Source organism: Rhamphochromis sp. 'chilingali', assembly GCF_963969265.1.
Source record: "Rhamphochromis sp. 'chilingali' genome assembly, chromosome: 10".
Classification (NCBI taxonomy): domain Eukaryota; kingdom Metazoa; phylum Chordata; class Actinopteri; order Cichliformes; family Cichlidae; genus Rhamphochromis; species Rhamphochromis sp. 'chilingali'.
The window spans coordinates 4,736,715-4,750,200 of NC_137937.1; the positions used below are offsets into that span (position 1 = coordinate 4,736,715).

At 39.5% G+C, this 13,486-nt stretch overlaps 1 long non-coding RNA gene across 1 annotated transcript in view; it reads right to left on the reverse strand.

Moving 5' to 3' along the window:
- Positions 1–11,454: 11,454 nt before the first annotated feature.
- LOC308404028 overlaps positions 11,455–13,486 on the reverse strand; it is a 3,177-nt gene continuing 1,145 nt past the window's right edge. The window contains exon 2 of the long non-coding RNA XR_013973048.1: positions 11,455–13,486. This exon is cut by the window's right edge and continues 149 nt beyond it. This is a non-coding gene — a long non-coding RNA (uncharacterized lncRNA).

Sequence of the window (13,486 nt, forward strand, 5' to 3'; positions counted from 1 at the left end):
CTTACTAAGGAGTCATGACACGTGAGAACCGCAAATCAGTTTCACTTAACCATCCAGACCAAGGGTCTTCAGTATACCAACAAGAGCACAAATCTGCAGCACAAAATTCTCAAAAGTCCCCACATCCCCACGACGGCTATCTGGTGCATCCATGACACTTGCAATCTTTCTGTGAGTTTAACTGGTGGGGCTGGAATAGAAGGAGTTTTACATTCTCTTTTGTGCAGTTATGTATGATGGCTGGTATGCAAGGGAGGAATGAGGTTTATACTTGTTTTGTTTTGTTCTTTTGTTTGTTTGTTTTGTTTTACTCTTTTGCTTCGAGCTCTATCTACATGAGCTGCATGCTAAATGATCTTTTGTTAAAAGGCTTGGCATAATAAGCATGTGCTTCAGCCAGTACCTTTTTGATTAGCCTCATCTCGTGCATTCTTACTTTGTGGTAGATCTTTATTCTGTATTCATTGAGAGATTTGAATGCTAATCAAATAAATACATTTTTAAAAAAAATACTGGAATGATGTTATGATGGGTTTTTGTGCTGCTAAAGAATGGTGCTGGTCCCAGATGGTTGGTGGGTGCTTGAGTCTGATAATTGGGATGGACACTGGCAGCTAACTGCCCATACAGGCGAGACTTCTAACTCTACTGGATGATAGGTGGATGGATGAATGCTCACACTGTTGGGCATCACCTCAAATCTCTTGGAACCCTGACGGAGTAGGTACTAAAAAAGTACCAGGTATCAGGTACTATCACCTGGCTGGTGGCTGGTGTTTTTAGAGACACGGCTGCAGCCTTTCAGCTTGCAGCCGAACATACACACTACTAACAACAACACTCAAGACCCAATACAGCCTTTTAATACAGATGATCACTGATGCTACTCAGGTGTGTCCACCTTGCCGCAGCTGCACCACTGACCACACCCCGCCACATAAATATTAATGGAAGTGACTTGAGCCACATGCCTCTATGTCAGAGTTGCTAATGGTAACATTACGTCCAGCAGTTCATGCAGCAAGTCCTCCGGCAGGCCAGGCAGCAAATCCTCCGGCGGAGGTGGCAGGTGATTGGTTGCAGTTGGTGAGTGAAGATGCAAAGTGTTAAGGAGAAAATCCTGTATAAGCGGATGAAGGGAACTGAGTAGCCAGGGGAGACCGGAAACCAAGCAATACTTCTCCTCAGGATGATCCAGCCACTTTTGGGTCCATTGTTTGGTCACATTGTTCTGTCATGATACGGCTGTGTGGCAGGCAGGATGTAGACCCAAATGCAGGACTCGAACTCAAAGTGTTAACCAAAGGAGGCTGCTTTATTGCACTTGCAAAACACCATGAAAAAACACTTGCAAAAAACAAACCAAAACTCGAAACTAAATGCTAACAGAGCTAGGGAACTCGGAAGGAAAAACGCATACACATAGGAGTGGTGAGGGGACGACGCGACACTGATAGAGAGAAACCCAGGGCTAGGAGCACCGCTGGGAGTAATAAGACATAACATTCAAGGGAAAACAAAACTAGACACGCTGACATGAGACACGGGACCGTCAAAGTAAAATGAGATGAACACAAGAAACACAAAGGAAGCACAGAGAACACCTAAACACTGGAAAAAACAACAACAAACCTGAAAACTCTAAATATTAATAAACACAAAACATGAACATGGAGTCACCAGACTCCAGACCATGACACTTTGAGCTCTACTTTCTACTGTCCTCTACAGTCATTTCATCATTGTTCATTAGCACGTCTTTGAAATTACCAGGTTTTATATCATGACAGACATCACAATTTCGGCATCATTAAACTGTTCTTTGAGACCCTCTTCAATCTGGTGACAGATGCTGTTATAACTGATGTCTGATCCCTGGTGTCCAATCTGGTGACTATCGCCCTGTAGCCCTCACCTCAGTAGTGATGAAGTGTTTTGAACGCCTGGTCAGAGACTTCATCATTTCTTCACTACCAGACACACTGGACCCACTACAGTTCGCTTACCGTCCAAATCGTTCCACAGACGATGCCATCTCTCATCTCCTCCACACATCACTCACTCACTTGGACACTAGAAGGGGGAATTATGTTAAAATGCTCTTCATAGACTACAGCTCTGCATTTAACACCATAATTCCCTCCACACTCACCACCAAGCTGGAGCATCTGGGACTCAGCTCATCTATGTGTCAGTGGATCTCCAACTTCCTAACTGGCAGACCACAGGCAGTAAGGATGGGCGGACATGTCTCAGCCTCCACCACTCTCAGCACTGGAGCCCCCCAGGGGTGTGTTCTGAGCCCCCTGCTGTACTCTCTGTACACATATGACTGCGTGGCCACTACCAGCTCCACCACCATCATCAAGTTTGCTGACGACACCGTCGTGGTGGGCCTGATCTCTGATAACAACGAGACGGCCTACCTGAAGGAGATTAGGAATCTGGAGAACTGGTGCCAGAGGAACAACCTCCTTCTAAACGTCAGTAAGACAAAGGAGCTGATAGTGGACTTCAGCACTAAGCAGGAGAGGAACTACCAGACCCCCGTCATCAACGAGTGCCCAGTGGAGAGAGTGGACAGCTTCAAATACCTCGGAGTTCACATCACGCAGGACCTGTCATGGTCCTGTCACATCAACTCCGTGGTGAAAAAGGCCCGTCAGCGTCTCTACCACCTCAGACGCTTGAGAGACTTCCAACTGCCCTCCAAGGTGCTCAGGAACTTTTACTCGTGCACCATAGAGAGCATCCTGACGGGAAACATCTTAACCTGGTTCGGGAACAGCACCATGCAGGACAGACGAGCTCTACAGAGGGTTGTGCGATCAGCTGAGCGCACCATCCGCTCCAAGCTCCCTGACCTGCACTCAATCTACAGCAGGCGGTGCTGGACCAAGGCCAGGAAGATCGTGAAGGACCTCAGCCATCCCAACAACGGACTGTTCTCTCTGTTGAGGTCAGGAAAGCGATTCCGCTCCCTGAAGACCAACACAGAGAGACTGAGGAGGAGCTTCTTCCCGCAGGCGATACGGTCTCTCAATCACACCACCACACAGTACTGACCCACACATATAGTTCTTACACACACACTGGACATTCTGGACATTGTTTTCACTTCATCACTTAAATCACTGCTGCTGTTATTGTGTATATATTTATTTATACTTCTTGTGTATTTTGTTCATACATTCTTATATAGTTCTATATTGTGTATTTTGTTGTACAGTTATTTTATTTTCAATTTAATTTATATATTTTATCTTATTCGTTCCCAGTGTGTTGTACAGTTATTTCATTTTTAACCTTAATTTATATTTTATTCCTTCCTAGTTAAATTTACCCTTTTTAATTTTTCATATTTATTTCCTATCTTATTCATAGCCTTTTCCTTTTTTGTTTTCTTTAGGTCACGAGCAGTTGTCAAAGCATTTCACTACATATCGTACTGTGTATGACTGTGTACGTGACAAATAAAAATTTGAATTTGAATTTGAATTTGGTCCATGTGAATCTGAAGAAGAAACACTCAGTGCATCATGGGAATCCCTTAGCAGCCTACACCTATTGCAGCATAACTAAGGGAGGATTCAGGGTCACCTGATCCAGCTCTAACTATATGCTTCAGAAAGGAAAGTTTTAAGACTAATCTTAAAATAGAGATAGTGTCTGTCTCCCAAATCCAAACTGGAAGCTGGTTCCATGGAAGAGGGGCCTGAAAACTGAAGAACTCTCCCTCCCATTCTACTTTTAAATACTCTAGGAACAAAAAGTAAGCTTGCAATGCGAGAGGGAAGTGTTCTAATGGGGTGATTCGGTACTATAAGGTCATTAAGATAAGATGGGGCCTTATTATTTAAGACCTTGTATGCAAAAAGCAGGATTTTGAATTCAATTCTGGATTTAACAGGGAGTCAATGGAGGGAAGCCAATATCGGAGAAATTTGCTCTCTCTTTCTAGTCCCTGCCAGTACTCTTGCTGCAGCATTTTGGATTAACTGAAGGCTTGTCAGGGAGTTTTAGGACATCCTGATAATAATGAATTACAGTCGTCCAGCCTAGAAGTAATAAATGCATGAACTATGTAACCCACCTAAAATTGCATCATGAAATTAACTGCAGTTCCCAAAGAATGTCAGTAGGTGGCACTCTGAGATTGTGTAGTGCTTGTGAACTTGAATCGTTATCGCGAAGGAGAACAACGTTAAGGCTACAAATGCTGGTCGGAGCAACTCACCAGGAATTTTTCCCTATTTCTTGTAAAAAAAAAATGGATTTTACTCTTCCGCTTGTTGGGAAATGCGGACATTTTTGGTTGATGCCGATGTACCTCTTTTATGATCCCTGTTCATTTCCGGTGAGTTGACTCACTACGTTAGCATAGCAAGCTAATCGTTAGTTAAGTGTAGTGTAAATTCTATGTGTTTTTTAAGTGCTGTATTATCTTTGATACTCTAAGCCAATCGGAGATGTTTTTTTTCTGAAAGCTAGGAAGTAAGTTTTATTTCCTGTAAGGAGATGATAATCAATCAATGATAATCAATGATATAAGTGACCATTTACCAGTCTTTGCATCTTATAATTGCCATTATAAAATTAACAGAAATGAACACAAGATTATTTACAAAAGAATTCGAACAGAGAAGACATTTAACTGTCTTAAAAATTAACTTTTAAAGCAAGAAACTTCTTCATGTTCATGTTTATGAACACGAAGAAGTTAATAAACCTTATGAAGCATTTTTAAGAACACATTAAACACACATTAGTAACACATTACTTGGTAAAAACTGCCAGGTGATTGAAATCAACAGGAAACACAACTATGCAGGAAGACCATGGATGACTAAAGGACTGCAAAATGCCAGGAAAAAAAGAACACCCTATATCTTATATATATATATATAATATTTTATTAAAAGGTTAGAACACAATAAAGAAAACACAAAAGGTATATGGAATGTCATAAACAGTACAATCAAAAATGAATCAAGGAACAATGATTACCCTGGGTACTTTATAGAAGGGACAAAAAGCATTAACAAAATGAAAGAGAAAGCAAATGGTTTTAATGAATTCTTCGTAAATATGGGGCCAAAACTGGCAGAGGAAATAAAGGCCGATGGAATAGAAAGGAACACTGGTGAAAATATTGAAAGGAATAGAAGCTCAGTGTTTCTAAGAGCAGTGGAAGAGAATGAAATATATGACATCGTTAGAGGACTTAAGAACAAAACCAGTACAGATTGGAATGACATTGATGTTGTAACAGTAAGAGAGTTGCTGATTATTTATGGTATTGGAAAACCGTTAAAATACGTTTTCAACTTGTCTTTTCAAAAAGGTTTTTTTCCTGAAAAAATGAAAGTTGTTCAAGTTATTCCAATTTACAAAACAGGTAAAAAGCATCACTTTGCAAATTATAGACCAGTGACTATTTATAAAAAGTTTATAAAAATTTATAAAAAGATTTGACAGTTTTGTGGACAAATGTGAATTGCCTACATAATAAGAAGTACACACTTGGAGTTTTTTTAAATTAAAAAAACTGTTCAATACCAGGGCTGCCACGATTAGTCGACTAGTCACGATTACATCGACTATCAAAATCGTCGAAGACTAATTTAATAGTCGACGCGTCGTTTGAAGCTTTGTAAGATCCCAAAAGACACAGGAATAAGTAGTAGGATTTAAGAGTGTAATAACGGACTGAAACAGAAGATTCCAAAAATGGCAGCAGCTAGTTAGTTTTAATATTACTCTTATTATTCTTTCTGGGTCACAAAATAAATGTTTAACATATTTCAGGAGAGAATGTAGCTGTGTAAACCTCAAATATGTGCTCAGTTTATCAAGACACCACATATTTTCAAAAGCGCCCCGACATTTTCGGAGACGTCTGTTACCCACTAGCTCGATAGCTAGCCGGGGTTCAAGGCTCGCTAGAGCCGGTGAGAACACCAGACTCCTGGCAAACCATTTTCAAACCCACCGCCGTCTTTCGCTACTCAGGTTAAACATGATATCCAAGTCACTTAGATAACTTAAAAATGTTATTGTTTGGCTTTTTTCAGTATTTTATTTGTTCCTGAGTAAATTGGTTTGGCTGAGATTAAAGTTATAGTTTTTACACAGCTGAATAAACGTCAAGCAGACAGCTGATCATCAGAAGTGTGAGATGCTTGAGAATTTACTCCGGTGCCCTGTTATATTTTAGATAGCAAGGAGCAGACGGCTGAGTTTATTAAACTTCACCGAAACAATCTGCAAATTTAATTAAAATTTAATAAACTATCATCTTGTCTTTATTTTTTAGTTAGCACATACACTTAAAGCTGTAAGCTAATGATAGTTATATTAGAGCAGATGCATGCTGGTGCAGTAAGCTCTATGTTGCATGATCTGATTAGTGGACTAATCGCAAAAATAATCGGTGACTAGTCGACTATCAAAATAAACGTTTGTGGCAGCCCTATTCGATACTGTCAGTCATGAAATTCTAATAAAAAAAATGGAAAGTATGGGTTTAGGGGAGTGGTTTTGGAGTGATAAAAAGCTATGTAGTGAATATGCAACAATATGTACAAATAAATGAGTAGGAATCTAAATTGATGGATGTTGCTTGTGACATACCTCAAAGATCAGTATTAGGTCCAAAAGAATTCATGGATTCTTTATTGTCATTCGCATCACATGTTTACATGAGGTGTAACGAAAATTACGTGCACGTGGTCCCGGAGCGAAAGAAACAGAGTAACGAAGAAACAGAATAAAAAGAAAACAGAATAACAAGTAATAAGTATTTCAAATAAATTAAGTGCAGCAACCTGAGTATTATAAATGCAAGTATTAAAATAATACAAATAAAATAAATAGAGTGCAACAACCTGAGTACCAGTATGGAGTATAGATATAGAAATGTAGGTATAAATACTTTAGCAGCAAATGGCATGATGTCTAGCATTGATAAAGTGACGATGTCAGTAGTGATTAGGTGCTACAATAACAGTTCTTGTCCATTATTGACTGAGAAGTCTCACAGTTTCTGGAATGAAGCTGTTTCTCTGTCTGGTGGTTTTGCATTTAATGCTCCTGAGCCTCCTGCCTGGGGGGCAGAAGGTTTATTATGTATAAAAATTATATTTGCCAGGTATCGAAGATTCTAAAGTTTGTAATATTTGCAGATGACACAAATATATTTTGTTCAGGTGTGGAATTGCCACAGGTTTTGGAGGTGATCACACAGGGATTAAAGATATTAAAGAAGTGGTTTGATATAAATAAATTATCATTAAATCTAGATAAAAGCAAATTTATGTTATTTGGAAACCATAAGAAAAATATCGAAGTAGAAATATGTGTTGACAATGTATATTTAGAAAGAGTAAATGAAATAAAATTTCTTGGTGTGATCATTGACCACCATCATTGTTAGGGGGAAATTGGAAAGGAGGCATTGCCGTTCTGGGGAAAACAAAGCAAATCTTGGATCAGAAAGCACTTCACATATTATACTGTGCTTCACTACTACCATATATGAGCTATTGTGTAGAGGTCTGGGGAAACACATGCAGAAGTAATACACAAACAATAACTATAATGCAGAAAAGGGCCATTAGAATAATAAATAATGCAGGGTACAGGGAACATACAAATGCACTCTTTATCAAAATGCATGAAATTCCAAGACTTGGTGAAGTTTGAAACAACGCAAATAATATATAAAGCAAGAAATAAAATGCTTCCAAAAGACATCTGTAAATTGTTTATAGAAAGAGAAGGGGGTATAACTTAAGAGGAAAATGGAATTTAAAAATACAAAGTCCTAGAACGACAAAGTATGTCTATCTCAATAGCGGGAGTTAAATTACGGAACAGTCAGACCAGAACAAATAAAAGAAAGTAACAACATAAACTAGGGCTGGGCGATATGGCCTAAAATTCATATCGCGATATAATTTGAAGCATGTGCAGTAACGATATATATCGCGATATATTCTTTTCTTCTGTATAACGTATTTTCCGCACTATAAGGCACTTAAAATCCTTTAATTTTCTCAAAAATCGAGAGTGTGCCTTATGTATGAATTCTGGTTGTGCTTACGGACCTCGAACCGATTTTGGCGTGCAGAAATCTGTTAAAAAATGTTTTAGTACAACTTTGTTAAGCCGCACTGCTTGATGGATTGTCAGAGCATTACAGCTGCCGTAGTGAGGAGCCTCGCGGAGTAATCTGGGTCCAAAACTCCGTCTGCTTCAGGTCCCAAAGTCAAACGAACACTGAGAGTTAAAAACGGTCTAAATTCTTTCATCTTTAATAAAATTATCAGCGTTGCTACTTTATCAGGTGTAACAATTAAGTTTAACATCCATGCGTCCATGAAAACAGAAGTTATTACATTTAACGGAGTTAGAAGTTAACAGGAAGTTAGCTCGCTAGTTTACACCTAAACATGACATACCATGTTCTGACTGAGAGATTTTTGAAACTAATTCAAACGTACAGCTCTGCTACCACTTCCAACATAAATGAAAACAGGAAACTAAACAGCAGTGGCGTTTGTAGGGTTACTGAAGTTGGACTACCTGGTATATAATGTTGTGCTACGTGATTGCTAGCGACACAGCTATTTAAGCATAACATTAGCACAGTGAAGGATGAAGGATGAACGCCAACTTTTTTTTATCACTCATTAAAACTTAACGTGAGGGATTCTGGTGGTCAGGGACAAATGCAATCGCATAGCAGGATGCTATACACGGGCCAAACTTCAGTCAGGAGAACAACTAAGATTATTCATCCACAATACGAGGTTAGTTATTAATATACTGCAACAACATGAGAATAGAACAGCTGCGAGAGAATTCAACATTAATGAATCAATGTTACGGAAGTGGAGGAAGCGCAGTTTTTGGCTTTCCCCATATTTCAAAAGTGCTTCATCTCTTTGCTATGACTGTCGCCCAGCATAATTTGCAGATGATAATGGTTGTAGCCGCTGCGATGCTTTCAACCAAAACAGGCGCAGTTTGATGACATCATCAACATGCGCCATCGCGATAGAGTGATATAGTCAAAATCTCTATCGTTGGCCAAAATTATATCGTTTATCGTTTATATCACCCACCCCTAACATAAACCAGTTTAAAATAAAATATAAAAAACAAATCTTAAACAAATATAAGAATGAAGAAAACGGGGTAAACCCAGGACCGTAATTGAAGTGATGTTTTGGTTTGTTTGTTTCATTATTTGTGAATCTAATTTACGTATTCTGTCTTTATTTATATGAAAGAAATGATATTGTCATTTTTTTGTTTGTTTTGCTGTTGTTTCATTTGTTTGTTTGTTTAATTTAAGACTAAAAGAAAATTAAATGAATGAGATGTAAAATTTGAGGGGGTAGGGGCAAATAAGTGTATACTTCTGCCTACTCCTTTTCAAACAAAAGAATTGAATGATATTATGTAATGATGGTGAATGTACATGTTTGAAATAAAAATGAACTGAAGTGAAATAAATATGACCAGTCTTTGAATAAATAGTACTGCGACCACGTTTTGTACTTCTCTCGTGCATCGATGAGGTGCATTCTCACAATTCAGTAAGCGCTGGATTATTGTTACTGCTGTTCACAAAAGAGGAGATGTGAGTTAATTTTGTGTGATAAGTGCCTATGGAAACCGTTTTAAGGTTCTTTAATTCTGTTATTATCGATTGCATTAAGTTGTCATTTACGAAAATGAGAGGTGTATGGTCACTAGTGTTGATTAAGTTGTTTTATAATATTAATGCAAAATGTGTTCACTGCCCTGTGCAGGTTGGTCTTTTTGTTGGAGTGTGAAATTGTGCGAGTGAGACCAGTAAATTCACCTGCAGCGAGCCAGGATTCAGGATCCCAGCTGCGATGGAGGAAGGTTTGCAGCCTACTTAGAAGTGACAGACGCGTTACTTCCTGACAGATAAGCTTATGAGATCTCAAAACAATACACTGCCTGGGTAGTACTACTAACATTAACACTATCCACACACACTTCACACACCTGAACAGAAAAGACTGAAAAGAACTCTGAACTGAGTACACAGGCTGACAAACATGGACTATTGGAATTTTCTCATTGTGAATTGTTGAATGACTATTTATGGTTTTGTTTAAATAAATGTTAACTGTTCTTTTAGCTGTGTGTCACGTGCTCCTTAGTCGATTTCTAGAGAACATAAACCCAAGATCCTAACTTCCTCTACGTTCTGTAGTGGTAAAGTATCATGTGTTACAACTAGGTTTTTAGCGTCACGTTGAGACAGGATATTCCTCATTTCAGAGATATTGCACAAATGGAAGAAAGCAGTCCTACATATTTGTTTAATATGTGCATTGAAGGACATATCCTGGTCAAAAATTACTCCAAAATTACTTTCCTGCAACCAGGAAAGAAATTACTAGCCAGGGAGACGTGGCTAGTCGTTGCTCCATTATTTATTCCAATTCAAGCTCATGCAGTCTTTTGTTACTTTATAGTAGTACAACTGTGTATTTACTTTTTCCAAAAATAGCTCACATTATGATGATGATGATGAAGCTTTATTTGTCACTTGCAGTTGCCTGCAGCAAAATTGGACCCCTTCTGACCATACATACATTACACAAACATCACATTGGGGAGACAGGTCAGAACAGGGAGCTTACAGAAAAACAGTGAAATGTACAACACAATAGGGGAGTGGAGGAGGAAAAAAGAGAACTCTACTCAGACTGAGCTCCTGGTAGGGGATCAGTATGAGAACAGAAAACAAAAATTCCTCAGCACAAAAAGCACATGAATCTTCACACTGTAACACCATGAAAACACATGACAAGCAACAGGGATGGGTAAATGGGGTGAGAGGTTGCCAGTGTAGACAGCAGCATGATTCCACGCTGGCCCGGTCAATCGCCGTCTGCATCGGGTGGGTGCAACCATTGGAGGCGTTTGGAGGGGGGAGAGTGTACATCTGCGTCAGTGTACGTGTGTGTGTCCTGTTCAACTTGAGAGAGAGTGTCCTTTTACCTGGTTAAGCAAAGTCAACAGTCCTGATCCGACGCAGGTGTCCTTGAAGGATACGATCAGAGAGAATTTCTTGTTCAGGAGCCAAATGAGTGAAGGAGATGATTGTTTGGGTTAATGTGAACAACTGCATGCAATTTCACAGTTGGTCTAATGTCCATCACTGGTCACTTGATCTGTCAATTTCCCATTGCAGAGCCGTGAGCTTCTCTAAGGTCTTATCCATATTGCGTTCAATAAACGCAGTGTGAGTACTCAGAGATTGCCCATCGTCAATCACGTCGGCCAGCCTTGTGGGACCGCTTTCTTTGTTTTCGATAAGCCAGGTTCAAGCCAGCTCCGATCAGCCAGAACTCTGTTATCATGGTTCCAAATGGGTAGATCTCGTTCAACGTCCTCTATTGAGAGTGTCGCCAGACACACGACGCAACCGACCATCAAGTATCCGGCAGCAAGGGGCTCTGCAGGACAATCAGGCTCTCCCGAGCCCAGGCTTCTCATCAAAAATAGGGTGTCAATTTCGTTAAGGGACCAGTTGATCAAATTCATAATTCTTTAGGTCTTAGAGAACAAGACTGAGAGACTCTCTGAGGGTTAGAAAGTTACACGAGAATACACAAGGACATGAGAAGCCAAGCAGGAAAGATAAGGGAAGGGAGAGGGAAAAGATGCAACTGCTTCCGTCAAGAGCGAGATAGGATTTCACATATTCTCAATACGTGTTCCGTTATCAGATAGACAAAGAGAATGAACATATTCCACTGTCATAGACAAAGCCGATTTTCTTATGAAACTCGCTTCAAAATGAATGCTAAAAAGATAATCCATGAATTTCGAAAGATTCCGAAAGAATGGTGTAATCACTACCATCTTGATATGTACACTGAATTTAAGTAAATACTTTATGGCAGAAAACAAACAACTAAAACAACACACTATAAAGGTGGAGCCGATCAGTAACATTACAGAACGTTGAATTTACTAGACTAAACAATGTTTCTGTGCTTTCAGTTTCTGACCTTAATAACTAATCTATGCAATATATCGGGTGTGACTGCTTTTATTTTCTATTTCTGGTACAATACTAGCCTGCAAGCAGGAAAGAAATGATAAGGCAGGGAGTACATGTAACATTATGAGAAAACAGTGCTGAGCATGCTTCCGACTACTAACAACAGGCCAAACCATGGTCTCACACTGCCACCTACTGGTACAAAAATGGAGCATCAGCTACAAATATCCCAGACTAGTTACCAGGTCTATAGTTAAAACTAGTTAATTTAGAGGATTTTCAAAAGAAAATATCACTTACATTTAAAGTAAAATAGCTTAAATATAAGTTAATTCACATAAATGTGATTAGACGTTAGTGGCTATCACACACACACACGTTCATACTGTTGCTCTTTGATTAGATAACTCTATGGCTGCTGTCAATATACAGGCGAAGCTTACGGGTTATGCAGCCAACTTTGTAAGTTGGATCATTAAGTCTATGAATCACCCTGTTAAGCACAAAAAGGTGCTTACACAACTGAAAAAATCTGATATGTCTTTTCCACAGGGGACTCACCTTTGTATAGCAGACCGATATAGATTGAAGACTGGTTGGGTTGGCCAAATAGTCCATTCCAACTTTAACTCTAAGACAGAGGGGTGGCCATCCTTATGGGTAAAAACGTCCCATTTCCTGTATCAACCATTTTATCTGATCCTATGGGTCCTTATTATGGGTCCGTATTACTGTGGTTGGCCAACATTATGGACTTTATGGACAACTTTATGAACTGATTTAAGCCAACATTTACGCCCCCAAATGGGATGATGAAACCTTAATTGTCTATTAATTCTCGTGAATTCTGGATATGACAACACACAATCTCATTTTAGCTGGAGGTACAAGCTGTGTGCTCTCTAACCTAGAAAGAAGCTCTAATAAGGATACTCATCCAGGGCATGCTCCGACTATATTCCTGTCCACAAAATGTTCTATTGGATAAATTCATTTGTCACTGATAAATGTCCTCTTCCACTTATTGAAACTTGCAATTATCAATCTATTGTTATTTCAGATCATGCCCCCCTATTGATGAGATGGGGGTTGGATGCCTCACAGCCCTCCGCCTCTGGCAGTGGCCCTTTCTACTAAGGAGGCAAGAGTTCTGCATGTCCTGGTGACCCTCCACCTGTTTCACAGGTGGGTGCAGCCTGATCTATCTAGTGAAAGTCTAGACAGACCAGACCAGCTCAACCACACAGACACTTCCTACCTGATTTGAGGACAAAAGCAGAGTATGCAATATGTGGGACAAACACACACACACACACACAAATGGCAAATGTGAGATCATGGGAATCTAAGCAGCTTGAACCGAAAGTGACTAAAAATTGTCAAGGCTGAGCAGGACTCAAGCGCAGACTACGAATCACAATAAACATT